Here is a 19,760-nt window from a genome sequence, read left to right as displayed (position 1 = left end):
TTTGAAAGTCCAAGAGCAAGCAAACTCTTCCTCCAGGAGAGGGAGCCAACAGATCACTAAAGACATCATCATTGCTCAAAGAAAACACCGAAAAACAATGGAAGCTTTAATTGGAGTGGAATCTGATAGACAGCACCTGATGCCAAGTCTGCATCTTCTAACACCTGCAGTCACTGCAGCAGCTGAATCCAATGTGTCCAAAAGGGATCTATTCTATTCAATTGCAAATGATCTAGATAAGACTGAGAATAAGATACTGCACGGGACATAGCAGAGTTGGTCAAGTTGAGTGGAGATGAGTTTGCTATTTGGCACAGCTTTTGCATCAATAAAGCAAGTAAAAGGTGTGAAAGATAAAAAAAAAGGGTGAAAGTGTGAAAAGTGAATTGGCCAAATTGAGGTGCATATAAAGTTTTTGCTTTCTTTCAATTCACTAATGAGGCTCATTTGAATCAGGTGAATTGAGTTCTGCTTTTGGAAACTCGGTTAAGAAGGGGTGCACCGGTCCTGGAGGTACTGCAATACCAGGTCAATGCGTGGAGTGGACAGAGCAAGATTTTTTCCATCTCCTTGTTCTAAAAATCCATTTAATATATGGTCCCTAGAGAGGGGACGTATCAGATATTAAACTGATAAGAACAGATTTAATTTTTTTTTTTTCTGTTTATCAGTAGGACTTCAAAATAACAAAGGTGATCGCCTCCCGTTGCCTGGGAACCGTCCAGGCACAAGAGGGCTATGTGTCACCAGAAGGCGCACACACTCCCTCAAGGCCGGCAGACGTGCAATCCCAGGCACCTTCCAGTACCGACCAAGGTAGCGTCCTCCGAAACTACACTTGATCTTAGCCAAAAGGCCGAGAAGCTATAACCCGAATTGGTTACGGCCTTGAGTGGCACCCTGGCCTATACCGGACACATCTTAGGGAGAGGGAGACAAACCCACGCCTACAGAAGACATTTTGTCACCCAAGCCAAACCCTTGAAAAGGCTGTTTTGCCGAGCAAAAACAAGGAGAATGGTACTTTTTGCAGCCGCCGCCCACTGCAATGAATCTGAATAACTCCTCCTTTTGGGCACAAGCACCTCCCCTCCCCCTTGCAGTCTTTCCAATTCATGATACAAAAAGACGGACGGACAGGACAGGACAGGACCATCTGCCTGACTTTCCGTCACTGCCACCCTTTGCCATCCTTGCCCGTAGAAAGCCCTTTCATCATCCCCAAACCCTAATCTTTTCCCTTCCCTTCCCAGCTGCGTCTCACTCCCTTTCATTAGGAAGTGAGCGCAGCCTTTTCTCCGTTCTGCACATGCGCGACGTTAAACACAAATGCGCAGGCGTGCGTTCCATTAGCCTCACTGCATTCCACTCCCATACAGGAAGTGGGCACAGCTATTACTACGGTCGCACATAAAAGAACCCACGGCCACCACTGCACATAGCTGACTCCACCACAGGACACCCACTTCTACACCAACGCAGGTAAGACAGGATCGGCACCTCTATGCTCCCGTTACAATCAGGCTCAGTCACCATGTGATAACGCTCTCAACTCTTTAGTTGCAGGCTCCCCTTGCTTCACCTCCACTGGCTGTGCTGCCATTTCCTCTCCCACCTGGAAGTTATACTTTATTCCACTATTTTCCTGTTTCTCTCTTCCCCCTTTTCCCATAACCTACTTTTATCTGCATTTGTGGGGTATCTATATGCTATTTACATCATAGTTTTATTCATTAATATGGAAGGGAAGAGTGCCCATGAGAGTGTTGAACTGCGGAGAGCAAAAGATTAAGCTGCTCCGATTTGCCACCATTGATAAGCTGTTCTCAGTAGATACACATGCTATCCAAACAGCAGCATCCACCATTGCTTCAGCCCACCCATTCAGTGACAGCTCACCAAGTCAGCCAGAGGAGTGGTGTAAGGAATTACACGTAGGCACTGACTCCACACCTTCACATCACAAGAAGGGGGTCTACAGGCTAGTGCAAGAATACGAGCAAGTCTTCAGCAAACATCCGCTAGACTTTTGAAAAATAAAAGGGGTCAAACACTACATCCCCACAAGTGCACACCCACCCATCAAAGAGAGATATAAGCCAAATCTACCTGCACATTACCAGTGTACCAAGGACATGTTGAGCAACATGAAGGAGGCTGGGGTTATCCGTGACAGTTGTAGCCTCTGGGCAGCTCCGTTGGTCCTGTTAAAGAAGAAGGACAGCACCACTCCCCTGTATTGAGGAATAGCTAGCTGCATTGACAACTGCAAATTATTTTTCTACCCTTGATCTCACTAGTCACTATTGGCAAGTGTCCGTTGCTGAGGCAGACCGGAAGAAGACCGCCTTTGCCACCCCGATGGGTCTCTGCGAGTTCAAAAGCATGCCCTTCGAGCTGTGCAATTTGCCAGGAACCTTCCAGAGGCTGATGGAATGCTGCTTGGGACACCGAAACTTTGAAACGGTACTGCTATACCTTTATGATGTTATTGTTTATTCTAACGCAAACAAGATTTTAGGGTGTATAAAAAGGGAGATTAGATCCGATGATCCCAACGTATTGTTACCCCTCTATAAATCACTTGTAAGGCCACATCTGGAATATGGGGTAAAGTCCTGAGCAGGTTGATAACCATTGGTTTGAGCATGGTAGGGTGTAGTACGCATCTTCCTGCATCGGTAAAAGCTGCAGAAGTCCTTGAAGATTTCCGCTTCAAAGGCAGTGCCTTGATCTGTGAGGACTCTCTCTGAGTAGCCATGAGGTCTGCATAAGTGTGCTTGGAAGACCTTCGCTGCAGTATGGGCCATTAGATCTTTGACTTGTACCACAACCATAAATCTCGAGTAGTTGTCTACCATCGTAAGTGCATACGTGAGCTCACCTCGATATTCTGCAACAAAACTCCCTTTTTCGATTTCAGTTTCAGCAAACACTCCTCTTCCTGTAGAAAATATTTATCATTACCTAAGACAGTCATTCTAATGCATGACAATATTAAGGCAATTTAGTTAAAACTTGTTTTAACTCACCTTTAAGGGGATTGATGTATTTCATGGTCAATCCAGGTTTGTCAGTGATGGCACTGACATAATGTATGGCGTCTTTTTCGGGCGTTATCCTTTGCCTTTTCATTGTGAAAATCCAGTTGCCTATATCAAAGCAAATTCTACTACTTGTAAAGTATGCAGAAAATGAAATGTAGAACATATAACATCAACTGCTTAGGAACGCATCATAGGTTAGTACTTAAAAGGATATTGTCATGTTCTAGTCATAATGCAAGCTGGACATTTTTCATGTTACCCTGTAATCGCCGGCCTGTTCTAATGCTCACAAGCCAAGATATAGGCTCAGCTGCTAAGGCTTCCCTCTGCCTTCTGAATGAAAATTGAATATGTCTGGCTCACTGTGTATATAGCAGGTGCTCAGAAAAAATAAGAGTTAATTCAATAGAAATAGCTCTGGCACACTATAGTGATCAATAACGTAAGAAAAGAACTCTTAGAATGCTGAAAATTCTTTATTTGTGCAAAAGGATAATTCATCCAACGTTTCGAACTTGTTTTTAGGTCTTTATCAAGGATAAAGTTATCTAAGATCATAAAGGGTTACAAAACCATATAAACACGTAATTAGTACATAGTACAACATAACAGTACAATATATTGCTACTTGAGAGTACAATGGGTCAAATGACCATGATGCACATACAAAAAAATTTTCCAAAGCCATAGTGAAAACATTTGTACTGAGGAAAGAAAATTTCCACATGACCTATCTGGAGAAACATTCTGGATCAAACAACCAAAAATAGTCAAGCAGGTAAATACACACCTATATGGATAACAGGATGATATGTGTTCAATTGTATAGCGTCATTGCCATTAAGGTACAAATGGAAAACTTGCAATCCTATATAGTGAAGGAAATGAACACATATCATATCAAAGAACACAGGAACATGGGTGTGAGAAAAACCTCAATGTTTATACTTTGTTCTTTATAATGGTGTGAACATGTATATGTCTCAGTACCTTATGAACTTGAGAATTCTAGTGAGTAGATGATGAAAGCCTATTCCAGAACTGGAATCGGTAAATAATTGTAGGTGGAATCTAAATGAAAAGATGGTACAAGTGTTATCATGACACGTGGGCTATAACACAATGGACCGTGTGACAAAGAAGAAAGGAGAGAAAGAAGAGGAAGAAAATGGAACTACCTGTAACATTACGTGATAGTCACTGGTAAGTATCACTTGACAATTCAGGTGAAAAAGGATTCCTTTATTAAAGGGTTCTCAGTCGCCTCAGGATCATGAAATACTAGGGTAAATGATATGAGAATGGGTAAGAAGCACCACTAAAGGAAATATGAGATGCAGGACATATATCTATAAACCCCTGAACTACATGATAGAAATAAAAAGAAGAAAAAAGAAAAAAAAGAAGAAAGAAGAAGAACACATAGAATGCGGAAAGAGAATGGGTACAACTACCTGAGTTACTGCAGGGAGGCCCCTGGTAGGTATTGTGAGGGTTAGTGGAATTCCTTCACTGAAGGGTTCTCAGTTGCCTCAGGTTCGTGAAAAATGCTATAGACAAATAATGCCCGGAGAAAAGGGGTTCATATACAGCGAATAATGGTAATACAAGGTACATGTGTCCCATGTAATAGTATAAATATATATATATTGTACTAAGCTCTACACCAGAAATAGAAAGTAGTCCCTCTGCCTTCTGTCTAGGTGCCCTGAGTTATGTCCTGTAAACTGTCACAGTGACCTAGACACACATGTGTAGTAGGGGAATATCCCTGCTGAGATGCCAGTGCTAGAGCACTCGTTTGCTGTGGAGTTGAACGCTATGTGAGCAGTTCTTACCTTCAATGAGCAGAAGTCTCTTTTTTCAGATTTCAATATCTCTGTGGGTATCTGGCAGAAATATGGAATACTCTTTACTGCTAAGACCCTGTACACCACTCCCACTAAAGGGGGCTTTACACGCTGCGACATCGCTAATGCGGAGTCGTTGGGGTCACGGAATTTGTGACGCACATCCGGCCGCATTAGCGATGTTGCTGCGTGTGATACCGATGAGCGATTTTGCATCGTTGCAAAAACGTGCAAAATCGCTCATCGGTGACATGGGTCTCCATTCTCGATTATCGTTACTGCAGCAGTAACGATGTAGTTCGTCACTCCTGCGGTAGCACACATCGCTCCGTGTGACACCGCAGAAACTAGGAACCTCTCCTTACCTGCCTCCCAGCCGCTATGAGGAAGGAAGGAGGTGGGCGGGATGTTCCGGCCACTCATCTCCGCCCCTCCGCTGCTATTGGGCGGTCGCTCAGTGACGTCGCTGTGACGCCGCACGGACCGCCCCCTTAGAAAGGAGGCGGTTCGCCGGACACAGCGACGTCGCCGGGCAGGTAAGTATGTGTGACGGGTCTGGTCGGTGTTTGTGCGGCATGGGCAGCGATTTGCCCGTGTCGCGCAACAGATGGGGGCGGGTACCCACACTAGCGATATCGGGACCGATATCGCAGTGTGTAAAGTAGCCTTTAGTCACATGACCAAGACTGTATCTGTGTCCCTACAACACACTTGAGACAAATGTGTGTGTGAGCCTGCATTGTGGGGTATATATAATATATTATAGAGCTGGGAAGGATCATTCTAAGCAGTGAGCTGTTCCAGTATTTGTAGGAAAATACCCAGTAGAAGCATCAAACACAGCACCAATACCTCCCATCAGTATTCCACCACAGTGCCATGTAACCCATGCCCTACACTCCCATCTACACCAATACTATACAGGCACAAACTAGTATATCTGACTAAAAGCCCCCAAAATATGAAGAACGGCCTATAGTTGAGTGTGGATATAAAATCTATGTGAGCAGAGCTAGAATAGAAATCACTGATCGCATTGAAGTCATTCTGACCATAAATCACCATGATATCAAGGTGAGGAGTTGTGTGTTACTGCTGGGAGGAAAGGGTTAACAGTGGAATGTTAAGGTGCATTTCTGTGTGCAGTGTTACTAGTCAATGTAACAATTCAGTATGAGCTGCTCTTGGTGCCGGGGGAGGGAGATGCTCTCCTGAGCAAGATAGATGGGGAATGAACATGATATCTATATAGTGTAAGGCAGGGGGTCTCAAACCAGGTGATCATGTCTGATCAACTGGTTACATTATGTCTGATTACCTTGTCTAACAGTTTTTTCTCCCCTTTCTTTACCTTCCAGGTTCCCATAGTCACGTGAAATATCCCTGTTGCACTTGATTACGGCTCACTATTCACTATAGGATGTCTTATATCTAACATCACACTCTCACCCATCAGCACTCTATAGGTTTGTATAAGGTATGCGCTTACACATCCGGTCCTCCATAGGTATTTCCACTTATGTAACACTATCCCTATGATCACTCATAACTCATACCCTTGTAGTCAATTACAGCCTCCTCTCTCCCCCCTCCCCTTCTCCCTTTCCATCTATAATTTTGCCAGTACAATATTAGTTTACATTAGGCACACACTCACATATTCCTTTCCTTAGTGATTTATTGTAATTCACATTCACATACAATTCTCTATGCCTGCCCCATTACTACATTCATACCTACTTGACCCTATCCTGATACCCCTTGTCTCACCTTGTTGGTCCCTACACCTGTTATCATGTCCTTTCCTGTGTCTGTCTTGTCACACAACACATTTTAGCATATAACTTGTGCTCCTTATTACCTGTCCTGCCTATTAGAATTATGTCCATTATGTCCATGCATGGCCCAATGAATCAAGTCTGTACTTCATATTCATGGTTTAAGCCTTTGGGTTCCAATGTGCCCAGAGTATATATCCAGAAAGATTCCCTTTCTTTGAGCTTCCTAATTCTATTGCCTCCTCTGCGTATGGCTTGGACATGTCCGATGACTTGGAATCTTAATTGGATCACTGTGTGATTATGCGTCACAAAATGGTGTGGGACTGGTAATAGAATCTGCTTACAATGTATTGTTGACTTGTGTTTAGCTCAAAGAAAGAGAATCTTTCTGGATATGTACTCTGGGCACATTAGAACCCAAGGGCTTAAACCGTGAATATGAAGTAAAGACTTGATTCATTGGGCCGTGCACCATGTCACCAAGTGTCCAATTGCATTGTCCAATGGCTCACAATGGTTATGCGTTTTCATTGGATGGATAATCGAAGCCATGTTTTTTTCCTTTCTGTTGGGTTTGTTGTGTGAGTAGCCTATAGGATTAAGTTGGTTACCGCAGGCAGTGGATTTAACTTCCTGTCTTTGGTCCAGTGGTAGATGGATTGTCTGGTCTATGAGCTGTTATTGGTTTGAATGCAGGTGAATGCCCATGGGCTGCTTATGACTGTGTAAAATAGTATTGATTCATGATGGATTTCAGACTACATGTAGATATCTTCAGTCTTTCTATCCACATCATTTAAATGAACATTATCCATGCAGCTTGAAATTCATCCAATAAGAGAAGCAACCTTGTACAACCAATCTGATAAGGGCACAGTATATCCTAAGGGAAGGTTATGGCTATAAAAGGGGACTTCTTGGAGTCACCAGGTTGTTGATGGATGTTGCATGATCTAGTCTAAGCTCTTAGGAGCTGGCTAGGGGATCAGAACCAGGATGCCTTGTGGACTCGGTCTAGGGACTTTGGCTTCAACTTTGTGCTTGGTACAGATCCGCTCACCGGTTCAGTTCCCCTCGGGTCACCGCCCGTCCCCGGTCCTACGGTTCAGCTGACTTGTACCACCTCCTGCAGACGGCCACCACCGTCTGCCGACCTTGCTGACAGTGCCTGGGCTCCTACCCAGACACTAACAGTTTCTGTCCTCTCACTTTCCACTACAAAACTAAACTAACTGCTTTTTCCCGCCTCCAGGCCTGTGAACTCCTCGGTGGGTGGGGCCAACCGCCTGGCTCCGCCCCACCTGGTGTGGACATCAGACCCTGGAGGAGGCAACAAGGATTTTGTGTGACTGATGTAGACTATCCAGGGGAGGGGGTGTGTGTGATTTTGTGTTTGTGACTACCTGGCTAGTCCAGGGCGTCACACATGCTATGCACTTGGAAGAAAGCTGTGAGAATTTAGACTTTATTCTCAAGAAACTTAACTACAAGGAGCATGGATGGTCAATATGTGGTGGTCTAAAAATGTTCTCATTGCTTCTTGGGCAGCAAGGAGGATATATTAAATACCCATGCTGTTCTGCCTCATGGCAGCCTGCTAATAGTCATTCATTGAAATTTCTGTTACAACCCCTAGAGGTCATTGTTATTCTTTTGAATTGCTGAGTTTCCCTTTAAGCTAAATGTATTCTGGGTAAGGAATGCCTCCCTGAGCTGAGAAGAAGCCTGCAGCCATTTTCTCTTTGGATTTGTCAGGAAAGGACATGCCGACTTACCTCTCTGTACATTCACCCCTGCCTAGTGTAATCCGGTGAGCAAAGCAAATTACATGTGTTAGTGATAGAATCCTAGATGGAAGAGTGTAGTAAATGCATTGTACATTGTACTTCTACACCTTTAGTGTCATCCCTGTCTTGTTTGTCTAGATAGGATTTCTATGTATTGCAGATGCAGTGACCTTTCACCTACATTCTCGTAAGAACTGCATCTCATGTACTGTTATGCTATGTTAACTCTGTATTAACACTGTACTGACTGTAATCATTTTCTTGTTATAGTTTTTACCCGTATAAAACAGTATCTTGGATATACCGTATTCTGTCTTCAACTGCATCTTGGATATTCCTATATTCACTGTATATTCCATGTATACTGCAATCAAGTTCACGTTACCAGCTAATAAATCAAGGCTATGGGTGGAGATAAGGGGGGGGAGAATGAATAATAAAATACTGATAGGGGTGTGTTATAAGACGCCGAATATTATGGAAGAGGTAGAGAATCTCCTCATAAAGCAAATTGATAAAGCAGCGAGTCTCGGAGAGGTAATTATTATGGGGGACTTTAACTATCCTGATATAAATTGGGGAACAGAAACTTGCAGTTCCAGCAAAGGAAATAGATTTTTGATAACAATGAAAGATAATTACCTTTCACAAATGGTACAGGACCCCACAAGAGGGGGAGCACTACTAGACCTTGTACTAACCAATAGGCCAGACCGCATATCAAATATACAAGTTGGGGGTTACTTGGGGAATAGTGATCACAAAATAATAAGTTTTCATGTATTCTTTAGTAAGATGTCTAGTAGAGGTGCTACAAGGACACTAAACTTCAGGAAAGCAAATTTTAAACGGTTGAGAGATGATCTTAGTGCAATAAACTGGGATGATGTACTAAGTAATAAAAGTACACAAAGCAAATGGGAGACTTTTATGAGCATCCTGAATAGGGCTTGTGCAGAAAATATACCCTATGGGAACAAACATGCTAGAAATAGGAGGAAACCCCTATGGCTAAATAGAGCTGTAAGGGAAGCAATAAAAGAAAAACAGAAAGCCTTAAAAGAATTAAAGAGGGTAGGTAGTGATGAGGCATTATATAATTATAGAAAATTAAATAAAATATGTAAAAAGCAAATTAAGTTAGCTAAGTTTGAGACAGAGAGACTCATTGCGAGAGAAAGTAAAAATAATCCTAAAATATTCTTTAACTACATAAACAGTAAAAAACTGAAAAGCGATAGTGTTGGCCCCCTTAAAAATAGTCTTGGTGAAATGGTGGAAGGGGATGAGGGTAAAGCCAACCTGCTGAATGACTTTTTTTCTACGGTTTTTATACAAGAAAATGCCATGGCAGATGACATGACCAGTGATACCATAAATTCACACTTGAATATTACCTGCTTAACCCAGCAGGAAGTACGCCGCCGCCTCGAAATCACTAAGGTTGACAAATCTCCGGGCCCGGATGGCATACACCCCAGAGTACTACAGGAATTGAGTTCTGTGATAGATAGACCATTATTTTTAATCTTCTCAGATTCCTTAATAACAGGGTCGGTACCGCAGGACTGGCGCATAGCAAATGTGGTGCCAATATTCAAAAAGGGGACAAAAACTGAGCCGGGAAATTATAGGCCGGTAAGTTTAACCTCTACGGTTGGTAAAATCCTTGAGGGTTTCTTGAGAGATGCTATATTGGAGTATCTCAAGAAAAATAACCTTATGACAGAGTATCAACATGGGTTTATGAGGGATCGATCCTGTCAAACCAATTTGATCAGCTTCTATGAAGAGGTAAGTTCAAGTCTGGACCAGGGAAATGCAGTGGATGTTGTGTATATGGACTTTTCAAAAGCTTTTGATACGGTGCCACACAAAAGGTTGGTACATAAAATGAGAATAATGGGGATAGGGGAAAATATGTGTAACTGGGTTAAAAACTGGCTAAGTGATAGGAAACAAAGGGTGGTTATTAATGGTACGTACTCGGACTGGGTCTCAGTTCATAGTGGGGTACCACAGGGGTCAGTATTGGGCCCACTTCTTTTCAACATATTTATAAATGACCTTGTTGGGGGCATGCGGAGTAGAATTTCAATATTTGCAGATGATACTAAACTCTGCAGGGTAATCAATACAGAGGAGGATAATTTTATATTACAGGGAGATTTATGTAAATTGGAGGATTGGGCTGAGAAGTGGCAATTGAAGTTTAATGTAGATAAATGTAAGGTCATGCACTTGGGTAGAGGAAATAACATTTATGATTATGTACTTAATCGTAGAACACTGGGTAAAACAGACACAGAAAAAGACTTGGGTGTATTGGTGGATGGTAAACTTCACTTTAGTGGACAGTGTCAGGCAGCTGCTGCCAGGGCTAATAAAATAATGGGATGTATTAAAAGAGGTATAAGTGTTCATGAAAAAAATATAGTTCTACCTCTGTACAAGTCACTAGTGCGACCACACTTAGAATACTGTGTACAATTCTGGTCACCGATATATAAGAAGGACATAGCTGAACTAGAGAGGGTGCAGAGAAGAGCCACCAAGATTATTAGAGGAATGGGTGGGCTGCAATACCAAGACAGGTTATTAAACTTGGGGTTATTTAGTTTGGAAAAACGAAGGCTTAGGGGGGATCTAATCACAATGTATAAATATATGAGGGGACAGTACAGAGACCTTTCCAAAGATCTTTTTACACCAAGGCCTGCGACTGGAACACGGGGGCATCCACTACGTCTTGAGGAAAGAAGGTTTAATCATAATCACAGACGAGGATTCTTTACTGTACGAGCAGTGAGACTATGGAACTCTCTGCCACATGATGTTGTAATGAGTGATTCACTACTAACATTTAAGCAGAGCCTGGACGCCTTTCTTGAAAAATGTAATATTACCAGTTATGTATATTAGATTTTATGACAGGGTATTGATCCAGGGAACTAGTCTGATTGCCGGATGTGGAGTCAGGAAGGAAATTTTTTCCCCATTGGAACTTGTTTGCCACATTGGGGTTTTTTTGCCTTCCTCTGGATCAACATGTTAGGCTACAGGTTGAACTAGATGGACTTAGAGTCTCCCTTCAACCTTAAAACTATGATACTATGATACTATGAACTCCACAGTCTGTTTATTTGAAATGTGAACTAGGGTTTAGCTGTATGCTAGAGATTCACAGCATTACGTAAAAGAAGGCAGAACACATGCTTTTTGTGTGAATTGGAAAGCCAGGTTAGGACTCTTCACTGGAGCAAAAAAAATTGGCCAACAAGAACATCTTTGTAACCGGGACCCACCGACAATAGAATAGCGCCAGATTTAGGAAGCCATAGTGAAAACATTTGTACTGAGGAAAGAAAATTTCCACATGACCTATCTGGAGAAACATTCTGGATCAAACAACCAAAAATAGTCAAGCAGGTAAATACACACCTATATGGATAACAGGATGATATGTGTTCAATTGTATAGCGTCATTGCCATTAAGGTACAAATGGAAAACTTGCAATCCTATATAGTGAAGGAAATGAACACATATCATATCAAAGAACACAGGAACATGGGTGTGAGAAAAACCTCAATGTTTATACTTTGTTCTTTATAATGGTGTGAACATGTATATGTCTCAGTACCTTATGAACTTGAGAATTCTAGTGAGTAGATGATGAAAGCCTATTCCAGAACTGGAATCGGTAAATAATTGTAGGTGGAATCTAAATGAAAAGATGGTACAAGTGTTATCATGACACGTGGGCTATAACACAATGGACCGTGTGACAAAGAAGAAAGGAGAGAAAGAAGAGGAAGAAAATGGAACTACCTGTAACATTACGTGATAGTCACTGGTAAGTATCACTTGACAATTCAGGTGAAAAAGGATTCCTTTATTAAAGGGTTCTCAGTCGCCTCAGGATCATGAAATACTAGGGTAAATGATATGAGAATGGGTAAGAAGCACCACTAAAGGAAATATGAGATGCAGGACATATATCTATAAACCCCTGAACTACATGATAGAAATAAAAAGAAGAAAAAAGAAAAAAAAGAAGAAAGAAGAAGAACACATAGAATGCGGAAAGAGAATGGGTACAACTACCTGAGTTACTGCAGGGAGGCCCCTGGTAGGTATTGTGAGGGTTAGTGGAATTCCTTCACTGAAGGGTTCTCAGTTGCCTCAGGTTCGTGAAAAATGCTATAGACAAATAATGCCCGGAGAAAAGGGGTTCATATACAGCGAATAATGGTAATACAAGGTACATGTGTCCCATGTAATAGTATAAATATATATATATTGTACTAAGCTCTACACCAGAAATAGAAAGTAGTCCCTCTGCCTTCTGTCTAGGTGCCCTGAGTTATGTCCTGTAAACTGTCACAGTGACCTAGACACACATGTGTAGTAGGGGAATATCCCTGCTGAGATGCCAGTGCTAGAGCACTCGTTTGCTGTGGAGTTGAACGCTATGTGAGCAGTTCTTACCTTCAATGAGCAGAAGTCTCTTTTTTCAGATTTCAATATCTCTGTGGGTATCTGGCAGAAATATGGAATACTCTTTACTGCTAAGACCCTGTACACCACTCCCACTAAAGGGGGCTTTACACGCTGCGACATCGCTAATGCGGAGTCGTTGGGGTCACGGAATTTGTGACGCACATCCGGCCGCATTAGCGATGTTGCTGCGTGTGATACCGATGAGCGATTTTGCATCGTTGCAAAAACGTGCAAAATCGCTCATCGGTGACATGGGTCTCCATTCTCGATTATCGTTACTGCAGCAGTAACGATGTAGTTCGTCACTCCTGCGGTAGCACACATCGCTCCGTGTGACACCGCAGATTTTATTTTATTAAATATCATCTCCACCAAACAGGACAAGCTTGCATCTGTTATAGTTTTGGAGAAAAATGTGTTCATTTCATGTATGCGCGAAATGCCTTAAAAATGGCTTTAAAATGGATTTGGAGCATGGAGACGATTATCTCGGGATTGCAAGATAACCAAACAAAACTTTTAGTGGATTTCTACTTATTTTATTAAATATCATCTCCACCAAACAGGACAAGCTTGCATCTGTTATAGTTTTGGAGAAAAATGTGTTCATTTCATGTATGCGCGAAATGCCTTAAAAATGGCTTTAAAATGGATTTGGAGCATGGAGACGATTATCTCGGGATTGCAAGATAACCAAACAAAACTTTTAGTGGATTTCTACTTATTTTATTAAATATCATCTCCACCAAACAGGACAAGCTTGCATCTGTTATAGTTTTGGAGAAAAATGTGTTCATTTCATGTATGCGCGAAATGCCTTAAAAATGGCTTTAAAATGGATTTGGAGCATGGAGACGATTATCTCGGGATTGCAAGATAACCAAACAAAACTTTTAGTGGATTTCTACTTATTTTATTAAATATCATCTCCACCAAACAGGACAAGCTTGCATCTGTTATAGTTTTGGAGAAAAATGTGTTCATTTCATGTATGCGCGAAATGCCTTAAAAATGGCTTTAAAATGGATTTGGAGCATGGAGACGATTATCTCGGGATTGCAAGATAACCAAACAAAACTTTTAGTGGATTTCTACTTATTTTATTAAATATCATCTCCACCAAACAGGACAAGCTTGCATCTGTTATAGTTTTGGAGAAAAATGTGTTCATTTCATGTATGCGCGAAATGCCTTAAAAATGGCTTTAAAATGGATTTGGAGCATGGAGACGATTATCTCGGGATTGCAAGATAACCAAACAAAACTTTTAGTGGATTTCTACTTATTTTATTAAATATCATCTCCACCAAACAGGACAAGCTTGCATCTGTAATAGTTTTGGAGAAAAATGTGTTCATTTCATTTATGCGCGAAATGCCTTAGAAATGGCTTTAAAATGGATTTGGAGCATGGAGACGATTATCTCGGGATTGCAAGATAACCAAACAAAACTTTTAGTGGATTTCTACTTATTTTATTAAATATCATCTCCACCAAACAGGACAAGCTTGCATCTGTTATAGTTTTGGAGAAAAATGTGTTCATTTCATGTATGCGCGAAATGCCTTAAAAATGGCTTTAAAATGGATTTGGAGCATGGAGACGATTATCTCGGGATTGCAAGATAACCAAACAAAACAATTTTGTCACCTGGCTACAGACTTTGCAGACCTCAGCCAGCTTCCTAAATCTGGCGCTATTCTATTGTCGGTGGGTGCCCGACAAATTACACAGCTATGTAAAATTTTGGTTTATGAAACTTCAAATCCAGTGACTGATTATTATGTTTTCTAATGTCCTGATTTAAAAAAAAAAATAAATATTTTTTTTTAACCATCAAATATTGATTTTGTACAATCCATGTGTGAAGTTACATACAAGTGACATGAACAAGAAAAATACTTATTGTAACCAAAAATATTCACAATTTTATATATAAAATACATTTATTTATTGTACAGTCATTCTGCAACTTTATTAGAAATTTATTCTTGCACTTTTTCCTTTTCTCTAGATCCCCCTTTTCTCTTATAGAAGGCCTGTGGATCTTCTCTGTGAAGCATCCGGCAATCATGTTCACGTTTCATTTACTTTGGTATCGTCGTTCCATCTCCTTGATATTCCGATGAAAACCTTCTTGTTCTTCCCACCAGCACCAAGGTTTTCAGACAAGTAGTCCAAATAGGAATGTAAAAAATGTAACTTCAAATTCATTAGACAACCCAAGGCTTTGAAACGTTTCAGCATGTTCTCCACGATGGACTTAAATTTTGATTCTTTGTTGTTACCTAGAAACGTATTTATTGCTTCTTTCAAAGAGTCCCAAGCCCTTTTTTCAACAGTTTTCATTATTGTTTAAAACACGTCATCCTTCATTCATGGGTTTCTGAATATCCGAACCCACAAAAATGCTTTTGTGCTGCCCCTGTGCCAGCAGCCGCCGTTGGTCGGATCCAGACCTTCTAAGAGAGTGGCTCGACCCGGGGGTCTCGCGGACATGTCGAATAAAAGGAGGAATGTAGATGTATGGGCTAGGCCGTATTAAGTTTGTGACGCCACCAACGGTGTGTGGTGAGGTGGGACACCACCGCTGCCGTTATGGGATACCCGGGAGAGATGTAGTGGCAGCTGGATGTTAACCCCTCCGTGTGTAGGGATGATTGCCCCGGGGCCCAGTGTCTTTGTGCAGGGTATGGTGATGGCAAGGGCCGGCGCGCCTGAGCAAGCAGGGGGATGTTTGGTTACTCACAGTAAATGAATCACACGAGTCTTTCGGTAAACCAAAGGTGCTGGTGGCCTGCCGCCCCGGCCGGTTGCATTCAGGTCCCCCACCCAGGCTGGTGGTCGCTGTCCTTTACTCTGCACTTGTTTTTGTGTATGGTGGACTGCCTGGTCTGGAACTCAGGAGTCCGCTCCCGGCTGGATATGGCCTAAGGAGCCGTGCCCGCAGGCGCTGGCCCGTGGGATCTAAGGGCCCTGGCGGTGGCCTTATCCCTATCAGTGGGCTGTTGTCTTCTTTGAGGGACTTTAGGTGGGATAGGACCTATAATCCTGCCCTCAATCATTTAATTAGCTAGGCCGCTGGTTTCGGTCCTGGCTTCAGGGTCCTAGGTGACTAGGGTTTCAGGTCGGCTGTGTGTTTCCTAAGTGAGGAAAGGTGTTGTGCGGGGGCCTATCTGTAACTACCTGGTTTTGTCAGGGCATCACACCTTCCTTCAGACTTGATTCTGACAGTCCCTGAAACTTGGTACACAGGTACTTAAACATCTCTCCTTCTTTCAGTAGCGCTTTCACAAACAGCTTCATCAGTCCAAGCTTACAGTGGAGTGGTGGCAAGAGAACTTTAGGTGGGATCAACTAAGCTTTATGCAACAATGTTCTTGAGTCCCGGTTACAAAGATGTTCTTGTTGGCCAATTTTTTTTGCTCCAGTGAAGAGTCCTAACCTGGCTTTCCAATTCACACAAAAAGCATGTGTTCTGCCTTCTTTTACGTAATGATGTGAATCTCTAGCATACAGCTAAACCCTAGTTCACATTTCAAATAAACAGACTGTGGAGTTCAATAGCCTTGATTTATTAGCTGGTAACGTGAACTTGATTGCAGTATACATGGAATATACAGTGAATATAGGAATATCCAAGATGCAGTTGAAGACAGAATACGGTATATCCAAGATACTGTTTTATACGGGTAAAAACTATAACAAGAAAATGATTACAGTCAGTACAGTGTTAATACAGAGTTAACATAGCATAACAGTACATGAGATGCAGTTCTTACGAGAATGTAGGTGAAAGGTCACTGCATCTGCAATACATAGAAATCCTATCTAGACAAACAAGACAGGGATGACACTAAAGGTGTAGAAGTACAATGTACAATGCATTTACTACACTCTTCCATCTAGGATTCTATCACTAACACATGTAATTTGCTTTGCTCACCGGATTACACTAGGCAGGGGTGAATGTACAGAGAGGTAAGTCGGCATGTCCTTTCCTGACAAATCCAAAGAGAAAATGGCTGCAGGCTTCTTCTCAGCTCAGGGAGGCATTCCTTACCCAGAATACATTTAGCTTAAAGGGAAACTCAGCAATTCAAAAGAATAACAATGACCTCTAGGGGTTGTAACAGAAATTTCAATGAATGACTATTAGCAGGCTGCCATGAGGCAGAACAGCATGGGTATTTAATATATCCTCCTTGCTGCCCAAGAAGCAATGAGAACATTTTTAGACCACCACATATTGACCATCCATGCTCCTTGTAGTTAAGTTTCTTGAGAATAAAGTCTAAATTCTCACAGCTTTCTTCCAAGTGCATAGCATGTGTGACGCCCTGGACTAGCCAGGTAGTCACAAACACAAAATCACACACACCCCCTCCCCTGGATAGTCTACATCAGTCACACAAAATCCTTGTTGCCTCCTCCAGGGTCTGATGTCCACACCAGGTGGGGCGGAGCCAGGCGGTTGGCCCCACCCACCGAGGAGTTCACAGGCCTGGAGGCGGGAAAAAGCAGTTAGTTTAGTTTTGTAGTGGAAAGTGAGAGGACAGAAACTGTTAGTGTCTGGGTAGGAGCCCAGGCACTGTCAGCAAGGTCGGCAGACGGTGGTGGCCGTCTGCAGGAGGTGGTACAAGTCAGCTGAACCGTAGGACCGGGGACGGGCGGTGACCCGAGGGGAACTGAACCGGTGAGCGGATCTGTACCAAGCACAAAGTTGAAGCCAAAGTCCCTAGACCGAGTCCACAAGGCATCCTGGTTCTGATCCCCTAGCCAGCTCCTAAGAGCTTAGACTAGATCATGCAACATCCATCAACAACCTGGTGACTCCAAGAAGTCCCCTTTTATAGCCATAACCTTCCCTTAGGATATACTGTGCCCTTATCAGATTGGTTGTACAAGGTTGCTTCTCTTATTGGATGAATTTCAAGCTGCATGGATAATGTTCATTTAAATGATGTGGATAGAAAGACTGAAGATATCTACATGTAGTCTGAAATCCATCATGAATCAATACTATTTTACACAGTCATAAGCAGCCCATGGGCATTCACCTGCATTCAAACCAATAACAGCTCATAGACCAGACAATCCATCTACCACTGGACCAAAGACAGGAAGTTAAATCCACTGCCTGCGGTAACCAACTTAATCCTATAGGCTACTCACACAACAAACCCAACAGAAAGGAAAAAAACATGGCTTCGATTATCCATCCAATGAAAACGCATAACCATTGTGAGCCATTGGACAATGCAATTGGACACTTGGTGACATGGTGCACGGCCCAATGAATCAAGTCTTTACTTCATATTCACGGTTTAAGCCCTTGGGTTCTAATGTGCCCAGAGTACATATCCAGAAAGATTCTCTTTCTTTGAGCTAAACACAAGTCAACAATACATTGTAAGCAGATTCTATTACCAGTCCCACACCATTTTGTGACGCATAATCACACAGTGATCCAATTAAGATTCCAAGTCATCGGACATGTCCAAGCCATACGCAGAGGAGGCAATAGAATTAGGAAGCTCAAAGAAAGGGAATCTTTCTGGATATATACTCTGGGCACATTGGAACCCAAAGGCTTAAACCATGAATATGAAGTACAGACTTGATTCATTGGGCCATGCATGGACATAATGGACATAATTCTAATAGGCAGGACAGGTAATAAGGAGCACAAGTTATATGCTAAAATGTGTTGTGTGACAAGACAGACACAGGAAAGGACATGATAACAGGTGTAGGGACCAACAAGGTGAGACAAGGGGTATCAGGATAGGGTCAAGTAGGTATGAATGTAGTAATGGGGCAGGCATAGAGAATTGTATGTGAATGTGAATTACAATAAATCACTAAGGAAAGGAATATGTGAGTGTGTGCCTAATGTAAACTAATATTGTACTGGCAAAATTATAGATGGAAAGGGAGAAGGGGAGGGGGGAGAGAGGAGGCTGTAATTGACTACAAGGGTATGAGTTATGAGTGATCATAGGGATAGTGTTACATAAGTGGAAATACCTATGGAGGACCGGATGTGTAAGCGCATACCTTATACAAACCTATAGAGTGCTGATGGGTGAGAGTGTGATGTTAGATATAAGACATCCTATAGTGAATAGTGAGCCGTAATCAAGTGCAACAGGGATATTTCACGTGACTATGGGAACCTGGAAGGTAAAGAAAGGGGAGAAAAAACTGTTAGACAAGGTAATCAGACATAATGTAACCAGTTGATCAGACATGATCACCTGGTTTGAGACCCCCTGCCTTACACTATATAGATATCATGTTCATTCCCCATCTATCTTGCTCAGGAGAGCATCTCCCTCCCCCGGCACCAAGAGCAGCTCATACTGAATTGTTACATTGACTAGTAACACTGCACACAGAAATGCACCTTAATATTCCACTGTTAACCCTTTCCTCCCAGCAGTAACACACAACTCCTCACCTTGATATCATGGTGATTTATGGTCAGAATGACTTCAATGCGATCAGTGATTTCTATTCTAGCTCTGCTCACATAGATTTTATATCCACACTCAACTATAGGCCGTTCTTCATATTTTGGGGGCTTTTAGTCAGATATACTAGTTTGTGCCTGTATAGTATTGGTGTAGATGGGAGTGTAGGGCATGGGTTACATGGCACTGTGGTGGAATACTGATGGGAGGTATTGGTGCTGTGTTTGATGCTTCTACTGGGTATTTTCCTACAAATACTGGAACAGCTCACTGCTTAGAATGATCCTTCCCAGCTCTATAATATATTATATATACCCC

The 19,760-nt window shown here is 42.2% G+C and overlaps 1 pseudogene; it reads right to left on the bottom strand.

The window, feature by feature from the left end:
• Positions 1 to 491: 491 nt before the first annotated feature.
• Positions 492 to 697, bottom strand: LOC142281584 (U2 spliceosomal RNA; annotated as a pseudogene).
• Positions 698 to 19,760: the final 19,063 nt, after the last annotated feature.

This window comes from Anomaloglossus baeobatrachus, unplaced genomic scaffold, assembly GCF_048569485.1.
Source record: "Anomaloglossus baeobatrachus isolate aAnoBae1 unplaced genomic scaffold, aAnoBae1.hap1 Scaffold_476, whole genome shotgun sequence".
Classification (NCBI taxonomy): domain Eukaryota; kingdom Metazoa; phylum Chordata; class Amphibia; order Anura; family Aromobatidae; genus Anomaloglossus; species Anomaloglossus baeobatrachus.
The sequence above is the reverse complement of the archived record's forward strand: the minus strand, read 5'-3'. Positions and strand labels throughout refer to the sequence as shown.